We start from the raw sequence: 11984 nt of genomic DNA, 5'->3' as shown, positions 1-11984 counted from the left end.
GATCCAGACATAATTGTCGGGATCCGCTTCAGCTGCGGCGTCTCAGTATACCGCGAGCTGAGCCTAGGGTGACGGAAGGACGCTAGTTTGTGTCCTCCCGTTACCCTAAGGAGAACTATGGGGAAAAGCCTTAACCCCATAGTTCTCCTTTAAATCTATTCCCCCCCTATGCTGCTGTAAGGACTTATATTAACCCCTTCGTGACTGACGACGTACAGTGTCAGTGAACTTGTAGAGCCGACTGTCAGCTTTACAACAGAAGCGATCCTGGCGACTTACCTGTCACCAGATCGCTTCTGTGTCCCGAAGAAGGGGCCGCCCCCCCCCATGGGTATCGTTTTACTCGTTGTAACCTCATCTTTTATATTTCATTAAAAAAAATGGGTAATTTGTTGTGTTTTGGGGCATTTAATTAAATTTGTCACTAAATTTTGGGGTTTAATAAGGAGTTGCGTTAATATTGCGCAACATAAACATTTTCAACTACCACCATTTTATTCTATAGGGTCTTGGCATTCAGAAAATATATAATGTTGGGGGGTTTTACGTCATTTTCAGGCCTAAAATGTGGAATATAACATGGGTGCAAAAAATGAAAAAAGGGCCTCAGTCATGAAGGGGTTAAAGGAGAACTATGAGGTGAGTGATTTACACTCATCCTCATAGTTCGAGCCGACATGAGATATTAAAACTGTCACACATCGGCTCTATTGATCGGGAAGAGAGCGAAAACATAACGTCGCTCGCTCACTTCCCAATTGTCTCCCTGTAGTGAGTGGTGACTGTCAGTCACGGCTCCCCGCAGGGATTCCCCCTGCCCCTCTCCGATCCTCCAGCACTGACTGGAGGAACGGACGGGGAGGGGGCGGGGATCTCTACAGTATTGTCGGGATCCATCCTAGCTGTGGCGCTCTCAGTATATCGTGAGCAATAGCTCTCTCTATACTGGGCTGTGGGTCACGGGAGGAGGTTAGTATATGTCCTCCCGTGACCCTAAAGAGAACTATGGGATAAAAAGGTTACCCCATAGTTCTCTGTTAAATGATGCCTCTTGATGCGATCATCTTCTTCTTTCCTGTAGTTTTCAGGAGTCCCTCCAGCGCTGGTGATGGTCTCTGATCCAGCGCTGCCTGTGGTGTCTTCTGTGTCCAATGGAGTCTGTGTGGGTGCACGCTGCCAGGCAGCCTGCATTGACTTACCCCGTGTCTCTCATGCGCCCGCCCCATGATCCTTTGGGGCCGCCTGAGAATCTTCAGAACTTTGGACGGGAGCGTGTGGCTGAGACACAGGTAAGTTTTAACCTTTTTGGTAACTTTTGTTTTATGTTTTTGCATATATCTACTGCTTGCTAGCAGTACATACATGCAAAAAACCCTGAGGGCTTAATTATACTTTAAATCTTAAAAATACATTCAAGTACCTTAATTATTACCAAGAATGTATCTTATTTGTGTATCACTCGGCTGCAGATCCTCAAATCATCTCTGAATTGGTGCTGACACTGTCCTTCCTTCTGGAGGGGGGCTACTTTTGTTCCCCGTGGTCCCTGTGTGTGTTGTAAAGTAGTCACCGCTCCAAGCTCACTCCCGTGATGGACTACAGTCTCATGTTTACTTTACTAGTTTGTAATGAGGTTGTAGTCCATCACTGATTTCCGATGTTCAGTTGTAAGTTATTTAAAAGTCAGCCTTTGATCTATAAAAGTGGATCTGATAGCAGATATAGTACTGTCTAAAATAACAACCATAAAGATAGCTGTCTGAGTTTATGTCTCCTTGGCCGCTAGCTGTATTTCTGTAGGCCAGGCACGGGCAGGGAAACTGGCAAGGGAAATGGCAGCAGAATGTTTGGCACGGGCTGAGCTGATAACATGTCACAGCACGGCGTGCCTGTTTTTAAAAAGAGCAAAGCAATCAGCTTATTTGCAGGCCTTATGTAGTGAAAACCAAGCAAGCCCAGGCAATGGCTGCATATTTCAAACAGATTCATCATCACAACAGCATGTACTCAGCTCGTCTCTGGGCATTCATCCGACAAGAGACTTCCACGCTGCTGCCTCTTCCACGCTTCTCTACAACAGCCAACTGCAAAGGTAAGAAAGTCATCGTCTTTTCTAGTTTTATTGTTTTTATGAGATGTAGATCTTCAGGTTATCTTTGAGCTCTGTAAAGTGAGAGTTATTGTGCACAAAGTTCCCTATCAGCAGCAACTGGTTACCTGGCTGTGGTGACTTCTCTATCACTACAAGGATATGTGGAGTCACTTCTGTATCACTATAATGATTTGTGGAGTCACTTCTATATCACTATAATGATATGTGTAGTCACTTCTGTATCACTATAAGGATATGTGGAGTCACTTCTGTATCACTATAAGGATATGTGGAGTCACTTCTGTATCACTATAAGGATATGTGGAGTCACTTCTGTATTACTATAATGATATGTGGAGTCACTTCGGTATCACTATAAGGATATGTGTAGTCACTTCTGTATCACTACAAGGATATGTGTAGTCACTTCTATATCACTATAATGATATGTGGTGTCACTTCTGTATCACTACAAGGATATGTGGAGTCACTTCTCTATCACTATAAGGATATGTGTAGTCACTTCTGTATCACTATAATGATTTGTGGAGTCACTTCTGTATCACTGCAATGATATGTGGAGTCACTTCTGTATCACTACAAGGATATGTGGTGTCACTTCTGTATCACTATAAGGATATGTGGAGTCACTTCTGTATCACTATAAGGATATGTGTAGTCACTTCTGTATCACTATAATGATTTGTGGAGTCACTTCTGTATCACTGCAATGATATGTGGAGTCACTTCTGTATCACTACAAGGATATGTGGTGTCACTTCTGTATCACTACAAGGATATGTGGAGTCACTTCTCTATCACTACAAGGATATGTGTAGTCACTTCTGTATCACTACAAGGTTATGTGGAGTCACTTCTGTATCACTGCAATGATATGTGGAGTCACTTCTGTATCACTACAAGGATATGTGGTGTCACTTCTGTATCACTATAAGGATATGTGGAGTCACTTCTGTATCACTACAAGGATATGTGGAGTCACTTCTGTATCACTTTAATGATATGTGGAGTCACTTATGTATCACTACAAGGATATGTGGTGTCACTTCTGTATCACTATAAGGATATGTGGAGTCACTTCTGTATCACTATAAGGATATTTGGAGTCACTTCTGTATCACTACAAGGATATGTGGAGTCACTTCTGTATCACTTTAATGATATGTGGAGTCACTTCTGTATCACTACAAGGATATGTGGTGTCACTTCTGTATCACTATAAGGATATGTGGAGTCACTTCTGTATCACTATAAGGATATGTGGAGTCACTTCTGTATCACTACAAGGATATGTGGAGTCACTTCTGTATCACTTTAATTATATGTGGAGTCACTTCTGTATCACTATAATCTTTTTTTTTTTTGTGTCCCGTTGGTGAGATTTCCCATTACTTACTATCCTGGAGACACAACAGGAAGTGAGGAGAAATCTCTCCGAAGTGAGGTGAAATGCCCCTTTCAAATGGGCGGCCCGATTAGGTCTGTCTGTCAGTTTTTCAGATCAGAACTGATCGGAAGCCCAATGTTTGTCTATGGGCAACACGGTCCAAACAGACGTGCGATTCCCCCTGACTCATTCCAGGTCTGGAAAACCAAACGGCATTACAGTAACTTCTAAACATGTGACAGTGATTTTTTTATTAGTGATGGAATGGTTTCCCTAGTTACTGCCTCTTCTGTCACTGTTGCTACCCCATTGGCACCAGTTTGACAACTGGCAGAATATCTATCCCCGGACACAAGGTATAAAAGATCTCTCTCTCTCCCTCTCTCTATGTCTCTCACTCCCCCTATCCCTCTCTCTCCCCTCATTCCCTGCATAGTAGCCCTCATACCAGGAGAGGAGCTAATCAAGCTGTCATGCATGAACATGAGCTTACGGGGGGGGCATGTTGACAGGAAGGGAGAGCAGAGTGATAAGATGACTTATCAGTGTTGTTGTTGCTGCTCTTTCACTGTCCAATCAGCAGCCTGGGAGTGGGGAGGTGAAACCTCTCATATTCCTTAACAGAGAAAGTTGTATCACCTCCTAGCTGTGCTTCAGCAGCTGGTTGTGGCATTATTCTTTCTTTTCACCTCTCTACCCCCCTGAGGTTTACACACAAGCACCGTAGTGGCCCTCAAAGTACCAATAACACAACCCAGACTGAGATGCTTTTTTCAAGTAATTTTGCACTAATTTCTTATCTTCCAGAGCCACCCAAGATCCATGAAAATCAGGGTGCTCCAATATGCAAATACTAACTTCCATTAAAATTCTGCTTCTAACCCTGACCCTTCCTGCCTGATAACTGGCCCATCAATGTGATGGACAACCTCAATGACCAATAGTGGGGTTCAGGAATTGGGAAGAGTTAGGTGCAATGTTGGCATTTAGGAAAACCCTGGATTTGTGCCTCCTGAGTGCTTGGCTTGGTATACTGATTCCCACAAGCATACATTTCAGGAGGTTGTAACTTATATGCAGTGCCTTACAGCTCAACTTGCTTGCTCCTCTACTAAGGGTACATTAACAGGGACAGGGCAGTCACAGTGGCTCCTCAATCAGACATAACCCAACCTTGGCTGATCCTCCATAGAGACCTCAGTGAGATATAGGATATACGACCTCATGAGATGTAGGATGAGGTCCATAGAGACCTCATCCTACATCAGTGACCTCCTGACACACAGAGCTTAGCTATTACCACACACTTTTTCAGTCAGGTCGTGACTCCAATACTCCCTCTACAGATGACCTGGTATGGGCAGATGGTTAGCTAGAAACAGGTTATACTGCACCCTGTGCAAAATGTCAGCAATCCCCCACCCTGGTGAAAAGAGAAACACACCATTATTTCCTTTTATTACTTTAACCAATGACACTGAAGTTTACACAAGAGGGGGGGGAAAACACTTCACAAAAATAACTTGTACTTGGAAGTGCTCCTCAACCTCCCGTGCCCTTCCAACCTTTGTACCTTTTACACCTCTTCAGTAGTTTCAGATTTCATGATTTCCAACAGCCATTCTCAACCAGGTAGATAGTGCCGGAATGGTTCTAGGTGCAGCACCACTTGGCAAAGCCAGCGGCGAGACACCAATTATCTTTTATGCTGTCTGCAAGAAGAGCATTCTTCCTGATGATCACCAGTGTAAGGGGCCTTCTTTCCACTGACTCCCAATAACTACATTTTAGCAGGGGTTTCCAGAGAGCTCAAAATTATTTCAAGGTTTGGGGTAAAAGGGTTTAAAAAGTGTGATCTAGAAGATCAACAGAGGTGTGTGTCTGCGCCACTGGGGGCCTAATTTCAGAATCCAAGTTTAACATGTCCGTTCACATTACAATCTGATTGGACAAATTACTTTAGGTCTGCCTATTACTTTAGGTTTAAGGGTCCTGCTGATCTAATGCAAATTGAATAGATTGTTTACCTAGGCTCTCACACTGTTCAGTTTTGCTAAATATAGGGAACTGTACGAAAACCATACAGTTCATCATTATAGTGCAGAATTGATATAGTGCCAACAGTTTGCGCTGCACTTTACAAAACGATGCATTAAACTCAGAAGACTGGCAACATCTAGTGGTGGAAAGGAAATACTAGGGAACAGTGCTAGTCTTAAGGAGAGCAGATTTTTATATTTACAGACACTGGGTCGTGTTTATTTACAGGGTTATTCACAAAGCTGCCGAAGGCAGCCGAGAGAATAACTCACTTGAAGCGAAGTGAGCCGAATGCTGTTCAGCTATTCACTTCTGGCTTGTATGGCTGATTTCAGCTGTACATCGGTTAAAATCAGCTGTACATCGGCTGCCTTCGGACTTTGACTCGGCCGATCCAACATTTGGATCGGCTGAGCCGAAGCTCCGGCAGCTTACTCGCTGCTGTTCGCACCTACTCTCATAGGAGCCGAACGGCAGTGAGTGAATAGCCGAATGCCGGCGAGCCGAATGCTCGGCTATTCTGCTCGGCACCTCCGTGGTACCGAGCAGAATAGAAAATAAGTGAAAAGAATGGGGGGAAAAAAGTAGAAAAATTATTTTTAAAATTAAAATAAATGGGAGAAAAAAATAAAATAAAACTATTTTAAAGAAAAACAATTGGGCGGAGGTAGCAGTGACAGCTAGCTCCATCCAACTATTGGCCGGCATCTGCCAGAGTCTTCTAGCAAGTCCTGGCCAATGAATAACAACTGGTCGGAGCCTGCCGTGACGTCACAGCCCGCTCCGCCCAGTTGTTATTGTTTAATGACAGATCAGCATCCCCAGGTCATTTGGGGACGCTGATCTGTCATTACAACTGGGCGGAGCGAGCCGTGAGATCATGGCTGGCTCCGCCCAGCTGTCATTTGCGTGGAGATCGGTTGGCTTCGGCCGACCTTTCTCCACGCTTCGGCTGTCACTACGGCTCAGCCGAGCCGAAGCATATGCGTTCAGCTCGGCTGAGGCGCTCAGCTGCCTTCGGCTGCTTTACCGGCTATTGTGAATAGCCCGTACAGCAGCCCTTCGGTTCGACTGAACTGAGGGGCTCTGGCGGCCGAAGAGAGCCGAAGGATCAGTCGAATCTATGCCTGGATCCTTTGGCTCTTTTGTGAATAACCCTCTAAGTTTGAGAGTTTAATACTGCTTTAAATTTTAACATCCATTTCATGGCTTCAGATGGCCAATTCAGGGGGTGTTTTAGGACTCTTAAGAGGCATTGCCACTTTGCTCTAAGTGATAGAGTCTCTTTAAGGCATTGCAGTTGGTTCTTTTTATATTGATGAAAATAAAGTAACTTTATCCGCCATTATCTTGTATCTAAGGCATATGAAGGAGTTAAGACGTATAAAAAGCTTATCTGTAATGACCTCTGGATGTAACACCTTCTCTAAGGTAGGTGGACCTTTCTCCATTCTTTGGCTGTCACTTCGGGTCAGTCGAGCCGGAGCATATGACTTCGGCTCGGCTGAGACGCTCAGCCGCCTTCGGCTGCTGTACGGGCTATTGTGAATAGCCAGTACAGCAGCCCTTCAGGTCGACTGAACCAAAGGACAGAGGCGGCCGAACAGAGCCGAAGGATCAGCTGAAGCTGCGGCTGTATTCTTCGGCTCCATAGTGAATAACCTCCTTAGTTTTGTTGTGAAGCTGTTTTACATAAAAGAAGGTTTTGGCTGGAGTTCCATTGCAAACTCTTTTGTGCAGGATATTACTGTGGGTGCCTGTAAATTGACAAGGGGCTCTGTGCAGAAAGCAGTTAGCCAATGATAGGAGCAGGGGGATGAGAATACATCAGGGTAATAAAGAAGAGAACTTTACATTTTGTAGCAGTTTTAGAGAGTAATAGCTTGCTGCGGGCTGACATGGAAAGAAACTTTTAATAACAATACATGCCTTTTAAAGCAATTATATTTATTGAATCTGGTAATGATTAAACTTAAATAATTTATTTGTTATTAATGCCCTATCCATGTAGTGAAGATCTTGGTCATAAATATTTCAGACGCGGTTCTTTAGTAAAGCTGTAACTCTGTACGGACAAAGCTCAGAGCCGCTACGCTTCCAAATCCCTGTGTTTATCTGGCCATGCCTAATGAACATTGAAAGCTTGCAACGTGAACATGCTCCTGCCTGCTCCCAGGTGTTAATTGAGGGTGTGCACACAATTTCCTTTTGTGTAATGAAATATTATCAGGAGAGAATGGAATGTTGTGGTAATACTCTGTTGTCTGGGCATTCTCTGAAGTTATTCTCTGAATCCTTTCATCCCCTTGCTTTGGGTGGGGCCTTGGTATGGGGTGGGGGAGAAGTAAGGTTAAGACACCTTCACAGTCTCAGACTTTAGAACTTGTTTTAGGGATTTAGAACAACCTCCAAAATAACATCATCCATGCAGACTGATTGTGTACTTCACATAAGCAGAGTAACTATTAATAATCAGTTCTTTTTTTTACAGAATATCACCTTTTGGGCCCAGCCAAATCACACACAGGTTGTAGTCATTAACAAGTCCAGGAAACAGACAGTCCTAAAGGTGCCCATACACTGCAAAATCCCGCAATCGTTGGAGAATCGTGCAGTGTATGGAAGGCGTGCGACCGTTTCTACTGTATGATCGCACGTCTTCCGTTAAACAAGCAGGCTGGAAAACCCGCCGGGAATCGTACGATTCTCGGCGAGTTAGTGGCCTGCTTGTTCGACAACTGCCAAACGGGCATGCGCACACTGCCCGTTTACAGTAATCGGAAGCCCGCCCCTCATTGCAGTCATCGCAAGTACGATCTGCCTGTCCAAGATGGGCAGAACGTACGTTTTTAAAAGTACTTTACAACCCTCGCAAGACAAAAGTCTTGCGAGGGTTGTAAAGTGTATGGGCACCTTTAGCGAGGTGACAGGCCTTGACTGGGATTCAATTACAGTTCTTAGCAGCATAATGGTCTTTCACAGTTTAAAGTGAGCCTGTGATTTTCTTGTGCACGGTAAATGTGCCGCCCCAATAGGGGCATGGAATATGAGATGCATAGCCTCAGTTAATATTAGCATTGTTTTAGATAGAGTTATTATAGTGTGTTTTTGCCTAACTATTTTCCCCATAGCAAATCCATGTCTTATCCTATGCTGCCATCTAGTGGCCTTTGTGATATCACACATGTCTTTTCTGTATTTCTGTTCCCCATGTGACGACATATTTCCAGTGTATGTAGCCCCACCCTTCTTCCTGTGTGCAGTACTTCCTGTGTCATGGCCACAGTTGAAAGCCACATGTAACAAGGACACACAGGTAATCTGCACAGTACGGAGGAAAGGCATCATTTTCTGACCGCACAATACTATAACCGTTCAACTGCTGTTCCTATCATCTGCTGTAACCTGATGTTAAAGAATAAACACCTCTTTTGAATGAATCGGTATTGACGAGTTCAGCTATCTGACGAGGATTGTCCGCAGTGAGTATATCTGCTTATACAGGCCAGGCATAGAGGTCTCAGCAAGGGATATATTTCGCTATCACAACGATCGGAGTCAGAAAAGTAAAGCAACAAGTTCATTTAAAGGATTTGTATAGGCATTACCCAAATTTATCCCCAAATGTTCCTCCCACCTCTAGATTATGTCGCAGCTTTCATTTTTTTCTCTCTTACTTTTTCCTGTGTCAAGGAACCACTTTAATCACTTCCTGTGACATCACAAGGCTTGTAAAACTCTTGCCGGGGCAGCTGCTGGAAGCTCAGTTCCTACTGACGTGATCATGCCCCCCAGAGCTACATCTCCCAAGAGCCCTATGTCTGCATAGTAAATGGATGTAATTGAGACCTATGTATGGACTACTTTTAACTACATGCATATAAACCTTAGAGATTTCCCAGCAATGATCTGCTGATGACAAGGCAATCCCAGTGTGCATTGCTTTGCCAAACTGAAGTCATTTTGCCCTTTCAAAGCAGGAAGTGAATGCTCTGCAAGTGTAAGTATTTCCAAATCACAGCATTTTACACCTGACATGTCTACATTATTATTAATCATCATACATAGAGGGATGCATTGGCAGAATTGGATTTTTGAGTGTAAAGGTTCACTTTAAAAAAGCTGCATTCATGGCAGGGCTGAAATAGGCTGAACACGTGCAGGAGCTATAGTAGAGTGCAATTACAGGGCACCATGGAGAGGTGCAGCTATTGTGTAGCTGTTCATGTTACCAGTGCCAGCGTGATATCATTCTGCAGGAACCTGTATTATATTGGGAACCTGTATTATATTGTTGGTGCCTGAATGATTCATTTACATCAAAGCCAAACTAGCACCTTGGCACTGGGCTCCGTATGATGCCTTCATAGTAGTATTGTAGCAATGCTTTAATAACCTGTGGCTGGGTGATGCCATTCTGTGGGCTTTGGATTGATGTCATGTTTGAATTATATTGTATAGTAGAACAACACCAGTGTCTACTGAGGGTGTAGTTCCACTTTAACCAGTTGACATCCGCGGTGTTAAACCCCCTTCCCATCCAGGCCATTTTTCAGTATTCAGCGCTGCGGTACTTTGACTGACATTTATTCCGTCATGCAGCGCTGTACTGAAATGAATTTTATACCCTTTTTTGGGGACAGATAGAGCTTTCTTTTGGTGGTATTCATTCACCACTGGGGGTTTTATTTTTTTACTATATTAAGGAAAAATTACCGAAATTTAAAAAAAAAAACAGTTTCCCCTATATTAAATGATAAAACATTTATTATTTTGCAATTACAGGGCACCATGGAGAGGTGCAGCTATTGTGTAGCTGTTCATGTTACCAGTGCCAGCGTGATATCATTCTGCAGGAACCTGTATTATATTGGGAACCTGTATTATATTGTTGGTGCCTGAATGATTCATTTACATCAAAGCCAAACTAGCACCTTGGCACTGGGCTCCGTATGATGCCTTCATAGTAGTATTGTAGCAATGCTTTAATAACCTGTGGCTGGGTGATGCCATTCTGTGGGCTTTGGATTGATGTCATGTTTGAATTATATTGTATAGTAGAACAACACCAGTGTCTACTGCTGGAACACCCTTTCTTATTCCGCTGGGAAGAGCTGACAGTAGCAGTGCCAGCCAGAGCTCCCCCTACTTACTGTGAAGGACATCTTTGGTGGTCCAGTCTAGAGTATTTGCCCACTGCTTATTAAACTATGGAGTAACTGCTATTAAAGCGGATCTAGACCCATTCATTTAAGTTTCTTCCAAAACAGTTACCTTGAAGGCATGCCAACTGTCAAGGTTACCAGTGTGCTTATTTTCTGCTCTAAACCGAATTTTCAAGCCCTCAAACTGCTGGTGTCCTTGCTAATGGCATTTGCAGAACCGTGGCGACTACAATCCAAATAGAGGCTAAGATGGCACCTTCCTTGGCTGTAAAGGATAAGAGGGTGTAGTTCCACTTTAAACAAGAGAAGAGGTGCAATGGAGTCCCAGAAGCAGGCAGTTGACTATTCCCATCTGCCAAGTCTGGGTCTGCTAATATAATAGGCTTGGCTGAACAAGCCTCTGAGAATCCAAAAAAACAGACTGTCTGGTTCAAACTGCTAACAACTCCAATTCAATACCAAGTCTCAGCCACGTGCACTTAGCCAAGGACCAGGGCTGTGTGGCTTGACCGCAGATGTAGCTCTGTGCCTGCATATCTCATTATGCAGATTTCAAGACGTTTTTATATTTCTTTTTTTTTACTAGTTATAAGACAGTGGGACCATATGTAAGGTTTACACTAGGGATGCACCGATATATCGGCCGAAAATGGCACTTTTGCTCTGTGTCCCAGCAGGAAAGAAGAAAGGGACAGCCGGCCGAGTGCTGCGAGAGGAGTGCGCTGTGAGCGGCCGGTGTCTCTCCTCCCACACCGCTCAGCCTGCTATCACAGTCCGGCAGAGCGTGTGGGGGGGCGGAGACAGCCCGCAATGTCACAGGAGGCTGAGCTCTCCTCCCGCGCCGCTCGCTCAGCTTCCTGTGACAGCGTGTGTCGGAGTGGAGAGCGAAAGCAAACACTCAGTGATCAGTGATCGCTGAGTGTTTGTAGATAATTGAGGACATGGTATGTTTACTATATCCTCAATTATGAATGGATGGGAGTGATCTACATCACCTCCTGTTCATTCATAGTTGTAGTTATAGTAAACACACAATGTCCACATGTTATCAATGAACAGGAACACTCAGTAAAGAGGATTCCTGTAATTGATAACAGGGGCTGCAGAGGAATAGATTGAGGACTCTGTGTTCTCAATCTCTTTTTCTATTTTAAAAGGGAAATATCAGGAGTCTGTTTAGACCCCCAATACTTCCCCAAAGCCCCTAAAAGTAAGGTTAAATATTTAATAAAAAATGAATTAATAAATAAATATTAAAAAATTAAAAAGTTTATAAAAA

General features: G+C 43.8%; 1 protein-coding gene across 1 annotated transcript in view; it reads left to right on the top strand.

Annotated features, from left to right (window-relative positions):
* The first annotated feature begins 2028 nt into the window (after positions 1-2028).
* AMOTL1 (angiomotin like 1) overlaps positions 2029-11984 on the top strand; it is a 124475-nt gene continuing 114519 nt past the window's right edge. Inside the window, exon 1 of the mRNA XM_018556826.1 lies at positions 2029-2092. The gene's annotated coding sequence lies outside the window, so the exon portion shown is untranslated. The remainder of the gene's footprint in view (positions 2093-11984) is intronic.

Source organism: Nanorana parkeri, unplaced genomic scaffold (assembly GCF_000935625.1).
Source record: "Nanorana parkeri isolate BGI_ZX_2015 unplaced genomic scaffold, ASM93562v1 scaffold254, whole genome shotgun sequence".
NCBI classification, from domain to species: Eukaryota; Metazoa; Chordata; class Amphibia; order Anura; family Dicroglossidae; genus Nanorana; species Nanorana parkeri.
Note: the sequence above shows the minus strand (reverse complement) of the source record. Positions and strands in the feature narration are given on the sequence as shown.